Consider the following 8038-nt stretch of genomic DNA (forward strand, 5'->3'; position numbering starts at 1 on the left):
AGGCCCCGGACGCGCAGGCCCAGCGGCCACGGCCCACGGGCCCAGCCGCTCCGCGGCACGTGGGATCCTCCCGGACCGGAGCAGGAACCCGCGTCCCCTGCATCGGCAGGCGGACTCCCAACCACTGCGCCACCAGGGAAGCCCTAAGAAGTTTAATGATCGCTGACCCCCTGGGGTTCCCTGTAAATGGGTTTGTCCCCCTGAAGCAGAATGAAGCTACCAGGACCACTCTAAGAGCTGCCTGTTTCCTCAGCCAGCATGGCCCAACTCTCTCGCTGGGTTAGCAGAGGTTGGTCATTAAAAGGTGTCTAAATAGCAGCAGTCCCCAGGTTCCACTGGCTTATTGATTTACATTTGAAATAGCTGTCTGAGGGCTAATGATTATCTCATTACATCCCCTTTGTGAATGTAAAAGACCCATAACAGCACAGAGAAAGTCTGATAGTAATCAGCTGACTCAGATGAAAAGTTGATTCATTCTGCAGAAATCAGGTTTCATTATTCCTGAGGTGTTACCATAGTGCTTGTGATGTTTTACACCTAAGAGCCTGCACCTTTCTTTCCAGTGTCCCCGCACGTTTCTACAGACCCCTTGCTGAGAAAGGTCTGGTACAGGTAAGACGAGGAAAACTCTGACTAGGTTCAGTAGTTTTAAGCTGCACAGCTAGCCTACTAAATCATGTATATATTATACAAATATGTAATGATAGCAATTATAATTTATTAACAAAAGTAACTGTCTTTGTTATCTTTAATTTTTTATTTTTAAAGAATTGGGGTAAAATATACCTAACAAAAATTTACCAGTTTAATCACTTTTAGTTCAGTGGCATTAAGTACATCCATACTGTTCTGCAACCCTCACCACCATCCATCTCCAGAACTTTTTCATCATCCCTAACAGAAACTTTGTAAGCCATAACTCCCTTCCCCCAGTCCCCGATAACCTCTATTTTATTTTCTGTCTCTATTAATTTGCCTATGCTAGGCACCTCATATGTAGAATCATACGGTATTTGTCCCTTTGTGTCTGGCGAATTTCACTTAGCACGTCTTCAAGGTTCATCCATGTTATATCAGAATCCGATTCCTTTGTGAGGCTGAATAATATTCCATTGTACGTTTATACCACATTTTGTTTATCCATTTGTTGCAGGAAGGGGGACCCCTTCCAGGGCCCCAGAGTGGGCTCTTGTCTAACACTCGGAAATGAATTGTCCGAGGAGACACATGTGCTGATAAAGCAAGAGACTTTATTGGGAAGGGGCGCCCGGGAGGAGAGCAGCAGGGTAAGGGAACCCAGGAGAACTGCTCTGCCACGTGACTTGCAGTCTCGGGTTTTATGGTGATGGGGTTAGTTTCCAGGTTGTCTCTGGCCAATCATTCTGACTCAGGGTCCTTCCTGGTGGCGCACACATCGCTCAGCCAAGACGGATTCCAGTGAGAAGGATTCTGGGAGGTTGGTAGGACATATGGACTAGAGTCTCTCCTTTTGCCCATTCCCGAATTCTTGGTGGTAGCTTGTTAGTTCCACGTTCCTTACCAGGACCTGCTGTTTGTGAGATAACTCATGCAAGTGGCTACTATCTTGCCTGGCCAGGGTGGGTGGTTTCAGTTAGTGTTTCCCTTAACACATTCATCTGTTGATGGACACTTGGTGGTTCCCACCTTTTGGCTATTGTGAATAATGCTGCTGTGAACATTGGTATACAAGTATCTTTGAGTTCTGGCTCTCGATTCTTTTGGGTATATACCCAGAAGTGGAATTGCTGGCTCTTACGGTTATTATCTTTACTGTAACTTCAAAATTTATTTATCTTTAGTGTCACAACAGCCCTGAAGGGCCATGTCTCCATTGTCAAAGGGAGAAAATTCAACTTCAGAGAAATTGAATGACTTGAACCCGGATCTGTCAGACTGCAAAGCTGGGGCTCATCCTCCACACCTTCACACATAATCCTAACATCACTCATGTGTCTTGCATAGGAACTCAATCAGAAACTGCACAAACTAGCTCCTGTAAAGAATTTTTTAAAGCTTTGCTTTAACAAATAAGCTGTTTTCTGATCAGTTGGATTAAAAACAAATCTGTGGTTTAAAACCGTCAATGATTCCAACAGGATGGCCGCACATTCTAAAAATGTCACTGATTCGAAACCCTATCAATTTCCAGAGAAGATTGGAAGCATTTTACAATAAAACAGTAGGGACAATAATGCCAAAAAACATGAAACAAGAGAAAAGTCAGAAACCAAGATATAAAAAGGGGAGAAGGGAGAAAGGATATCAAAATTTGTTGATTGAGGAAGGCTGCATTGACTTATCACAATATTTAGGTCCAATTACTCAGCACAGGGAAATGATCCTCAATATAAACTCTGCATAATATACATAATTCATAGAGACTTTGGGGAAGTGTATGGTCCAATCATTCTATAGCAGAATAAGTTTTATTTATTGAAAATGACCTAATTATTGAAGGTAGCAGAATGTCCACGCAACGTGGACACAGCATGACAAACGCCAGGGCATGGCTACTGCCTGACAAATGCCACGTCATTTGTCCCCTCAGCCAAACTAGCAGAATGTGATCCTTCCTGGTTTGTCATTCATTTAACAAATGTTATTTCACATCTACTATTTTCAGGATTTAAATAATATTAATATGCCATCGGTTATACACTGAACCCACTCTTGCTGATTACAAACTTTGCAAATAAGAATAAGCCGTAGAGACTGAATCTATTTATTTATTTATATTGGAATATAGTTGATTTACAATGTTGTGTTAGTTTCAGGTATACAGCAAAGTGATTTAGTTATACATATATATATATTTTTTTACATTCTCTTATAGGTTATTACAAGACATTGAGTATAGTTCCCTGTGCTATACAGTAGGTCCTTGTTGGTTATCTATTTTGTATATAGTAGTGTGTATAGAGACTGACTCTTGATTCAACCTGTACAGGGCAAGGTATGGGGAACAAGAAAAACCACCTAGTTGTTTATATATAGATAAATCAGGTTATTGTGACCATCCATAAAGAGAAGTGTTGAGAGTCTGTATGTTTGAGAAGAGCCAGGGGAGGGAAGAAGAACATAATAGAAAGAGTTCAGCTTGGAGTTAGATAGAACTGGGTCTGAATCTTCCCGCAGCATTTAGCTGTGTGACTTTTGACAAGTTACTTAACCTCTCTGAGCCTTTTCCCTTAAAGCTCTTAGCATATTGCTTTTGCTCAAAAAGTGGTAATTGTAATATGTTAAGGAATTGTAATATATTAAGGATGGTGATGGTAACTCCCCTATATAGTTACTTAGGACAACAGAAAATGGATTTGAATTGTTGCAACACTGATTTAGGTTATACGTAAGAAAGAACTTCCTACTTGTTAGCATGCCCATGGTAGAGAGAGAGCAGGGTCTGGGCTGCCAGGGGGAGCCAGCCAGGGCTACTTGGGAAAGTCCGTCAGAGTAGGAGCTGAGGGTAGGACCATGGGGGTGGCCAGAAAGGAGCCCCTTGTCTAGAGGAAGATCTGAGTTTTATATAGGTGATGGGCCAGGATCTATGTGGGCTTGAGGACCAACCCACCCCAACCTCACTTCTGCAACTTCATCTCCTGCCTCTCTCCCCATCACAGGCTACTCTCTACACTTCAGCTGCTCCTTTCTGATTCCCGACTCGCCAAGCTTGTTTCTTTCTCCCGTCCTGTACTCTTGCTGCTCCTTCTCCCTGGCACACTGTGTCCCCTGAACCTCACATGACTGGCTTCATCTCATCATTCAAGTTTCAGCTGAGATGTTACCTCTTCCTCAGAGAGATTCCCCATTGAAAATTGAACCCCCCTCCTCCTCACTCTCTATCACATCACACTAATTTACAGTCAGTTCTCATTATTTGCAGATTCGGTATTTGCGAATCCGTCTGCTCACTAGAATTTACTTGTAACCCCCAAATCCATACTCGAAACACTTTCTTGGTCATTCTTGGACACGTGTAGAGTGACAAAAAATTTCTGTCATCTGACATGCACATTCCCCGCTGAGCTGGGGAAAAGCTGTCTTCTCCCTTCTTGTTTCTGCTCTCACATTGTAAGCAAGTGTCCTTTTCAAGAGGAGATCAGGGCACAAACTATCTGAAAGTGTTCCATGTCTGTGTCTTCTTGTTGATTACTGCTCATCTGCATGCATCCGCAGTGGAGGTGCTCTGAGAGCTGCGGCTCGGCTTCCACGGTCAGTGCTGTCTCCCCTGTGCTGGACAGGCGCTTAATGAGTATGTGTCCCATTAATGAAGAAATGAATGAAAAGATCGGGCTGTCCGCACTCAGGAGGGAAGGTCAGGAGCTGGGAGAGTCCACTGATGGATGACCATGGAAGAGATGAAGGCAGAGAACATCCAGGCATGCCAGTGTGGGACTCAACCAGAAACAGCCTTTTCTGTGTTGCTTATGTGGCCAGGGATGGACCCTTGTGGGGCCAGACTCCTCAGTCTGGAAAGCAAACACAGCTTGTGGTCCAGAGTTAGGTGGGGCAATAGTCATACCAAAAGTATCCATTGAGTGGGCTGCTTTTATGAGTCACATACCTTGCTCGGTGATGCGCTTACATATTTAATCCACATATTTAATCCATGCAACTACTCCATAGGGATGGATTATCCCCTCAAACAAGTGAAATAACTGGCCCAGGATCCCAGAGCTACCAAGTGGCACAGCCAAAATTCAAACCTAGGCCATTCTTTTTTTTTTTTTTCTTTTTACAGCTTTGTTGGAGTATAATTGCTTTACAATGGTGTGTTAGTTTCTGTTGTATAACAAAGTAAATCAGCTATACGTATACATATATCCCCATATCCCCTCCCACCCTCCCTATCCCATCCCTCTAGGGGGACACAAAGCACCGAGCTGATCTCCCTGTGCTGTTGCGTCTGACCCCAAACCAGGACCCCAGCTTCAGTTTTCACATTTTTGCCATCTGTGCTTACCATCTGTACTATTATTTACTTCATATTTTTTCTTTAAATGGACACCCTTTCGTCACCAAGTTTATTTTAAAAGGAAACTTTATTTACTATAGTAAATAGAAAACAAGCCTCCCGTACCATGAAAAAAAAGATAATTTAAAAACTACATACAAATGAAACAAAATATTATTACATTTTGGCCAGATACTGTTACCTGCTTGAGGTCCACTTTCTCTTTGTTCAAGGTGGAGGTTAGCAGGCCTTGGAGATGCGTTAAAAACAGGGTAGAATTCACCAGGGACTGTCTTCTAGAACTAATCAAAGGGTAATTGAATGGAGAATAATTGTCTCACTGTGTGACTTAATGTTATTTAATAGCATGCCTCTATATCATACACAGTCTTCTCATATTCCTCCTAAATCAATTCATGTACCATGCCAGGCTTCTGGAAATAGCAACTGACCTTTGTGGCCTGAGACCCTGATGAGCTTTCACTCCTGAACAGTGTGAGTAGGCAAAGTTTATGTTATGGAAAGTTGTAGAGGGAATTTAAGGAGGTAGAAATGCAACTCCTTGAGCTGACATCTGATTCAGCCCCAGAGGACAGTCCAAGGGATCAGTAGCCCCAGACAATGAGTACTCTGCTGTGTTTGCTTTCTAGGGATGCATCCAAGTCATGATGTATGGCTTTGAGAATGTTGATAAGGGTCATCAGAGGACATCAAAATTCATACTAAGGGCACAGCAGGGGACTGGTAATTGTGGAGTGGCACAGAGTCAGTCCGTAATAGGTGGAGAGTCAGTTTGGAAGATCTACACAATATCTCTGTTTCCCACTCTGAGTCTTCCTCTGCAGACCTGGAAAGCAAGTCCGTTATTTGATGTGCAAAGAGGAAGTGAAGTCACACCCAAATGAACAAAAGCAGAGAGGAGGGGGCGTCATGTGAAGCTGGAAAGGCTACAGGATTCCTCGTGGAGTCTTTTTTTTTTTTTAATTTATTTATTTATTTTTGGCTGCATTGGGTCTTTGTTGCTGTGCCTGGGCTTCCTCTAGTTGCAGCGAGCGGGGGCTACTCTTCGTTGTGGTGTGCGGTTTCTCATTGCGGTGGCTTCTCCTGTTGCAGAGCACGGGCTCTAGGCACATGGGCTTCAGTAGTTGTGGCATGTGGGCTCGTAGTTGTGGCTCGCGGGCTGTAGAGCACAGGCTCAGTAGTTGTGGCACATGGGCTTAGTTGCTCCGTGGCATGTGGTATCTTCCTGGACCAGGGATCGAACCCGTGTCCCCTGCATTGGCAGGTGGATTCTTAACCATTGTGCCACCAGGGAAGTACCCCCTGGTGGAGTCTTAAGTTACAGAACCTGATGTGAGATGTGTTATCAGAGGATAAGATGCCTTTGTGGTAATTCATATGAGACAGCCTGGGGTTTAAGTCAAGGGTGATCTTGTGACATCTCAGTACTGGGAGATAGCTTGATTGGTTGAGGGGAGAGGTTGCTAGAAAGGCTTTGCGGAGAGAAGAAGGGGTGTGTTTGTCTTCTACTCCTCTCTCTCGTACTCCTCACCCTTAGTCATTTTATAATGACCACACTGTCAGTTAAAATGTGAGATAAGGAGATCTGAGGCATCTCTATCGGTGTTCCATTATAATTTAATTATTCAGCACATAATATCATTCAGAGGTTATCAGACTCAAAGACTGACTCATAATTATGAAAATCTTAAGAACCTGATATAGAAAGAAAAATGTCAGTTCATTTCTGTACCTAGAAAAATGTCACTGCTGAGGTGATTGGAATCCTGTGCTGGTTTGATCAGCAGATCTCTGCTCTACAGAAAAGTGTACATGGGAGTCAAAGTATTTACCTTTTTTGTGTTTGGCTTATTTCACTTAGCAGAATGTCCTCTAGGTTCATCCATGTTGTAGCGAGTCCGTGCTTTCAATTCTTTTGCGTATATACCCAGAAGTGGAAATGCTGAATCATATAGTACTTCTAAGTTAACATTTTGGAGGAATCACCATACCGTTTTCCACAGTGGCTGCACCCTGTTATATTCCCACCAATAGCGCATAAGTGTTCCAATTTCTTCACATCCTCATCAACACTTGTTTTCTGTTTTGTTTTGTTTTTTTAATAGTAGCCATCCTAGTGGGTGTGAAATGGTATCTCATTGCAGTTTTGATTTGCATTTCTGTAATGATTAGTGATGTTGAACTTTTTTAAAGTGTTTGTTACCATTTGCAGATCTTTGAAAAAAAAAAGTCTCTTCTTTATGCGTCAGGGTATCTAGTTCTGTAGCATCTTTTTTTCACAACTACATAGTACTCCATTGTATAGATGCTCTATACAGTTGATTAAACCAATTTCTCAGTTTTAAACAACATGATGATGAACATTCTTGTAACCAAATCTTTGATGGCTTCCTTAATTGTATAAAATAAATTCCTGGATGTGAACTTCTGGGTCAAAGAATATATATATTTTCAGACCCTTTCAACCCACATTCCCTAATGCCTCGTGGAGCAGTTGCACTGCCTACACTGCTGCCCACAGTGTAAATTATAATTATGTCCTGTTTCTTTGGTGTTTCAATTGCCTTTGTCAGATTAGCCCAGCTGGTGGGTGCTAATCCTTGAGGCTCTTACTAAACACTATTAATGTCATCAAGCTAATAACAGCAGCAGGGACTTCCCTGGTGACACAGTGGATAAGAATCCACCTGCCAATGCAGGGGACACGGGTTGAATTCCTGGTCCGGGAAGATCCCACATGCTGCGGAGCAACTAAGCCCGTGCGCCACAACTACTGAGCCCGTGTGCCACCACTACTGAAGCCTGTGCACCTAGAGCCTGTGCTCCGCAACAAGAGAAGCCACCGCGGGCTTCCCTGGTGGCGCAGTGGTTGAGAGTCCGCCTGACGATGCGGGGGACACGGGTTTGTGCCCCGGTCCGGGACGATCCCACATGCCGCGGAGCGGCTGGGCCCGTGAGCCGTGGCCGCTGAGCCTGCGCGTCCGGAGCCTGTGCTCCGCAACGGGAGAGGCCACAACAGTGAGAGGCCCGCTTACTGCAAAA

General features: G+C 43.7%; 1 long non-coding RNA gene across 1 annotated transcript in view; it reads left to right on the forward strand.

Annotated features, from left to right (window-relative positions):
* LOC114487702 (uncharacterized) overlaps nucleotides 1-3868 on the forward strand; it is a 15463-nt gene extending 11595 nt beyond the window's left edge. The window contains exons 4-5 of the long non-coding RNA XR_003682998.2: nucleotides 567-615; nucleotides 3642-3868. This is a non-coding gene — a long non-coding RNA (uncharacterized lncRNA). The remainder of the gene's footprint in view (nucleotides 1-566; nucleotides 616-3641) is intronic.
* The last annotated feature ends 4170 nt before the right edge of the window (nucleotides 3869-8038 follow it).

This window comes from Physeter macrocephalus, chromosome 14 (assembly GCF_002837175.3).
Source record: "Physeter macrocephalus isolate SW-GA chromosome 14, ASM283717v5, whole genome shotgun sequence".
Classification (NCBI taxonomy): Eukaryota; Metazoa; Chordata; class Mammalia; order Artiodactyla; family Physeteridae; genus Physeter; species Physeter macrocephalus.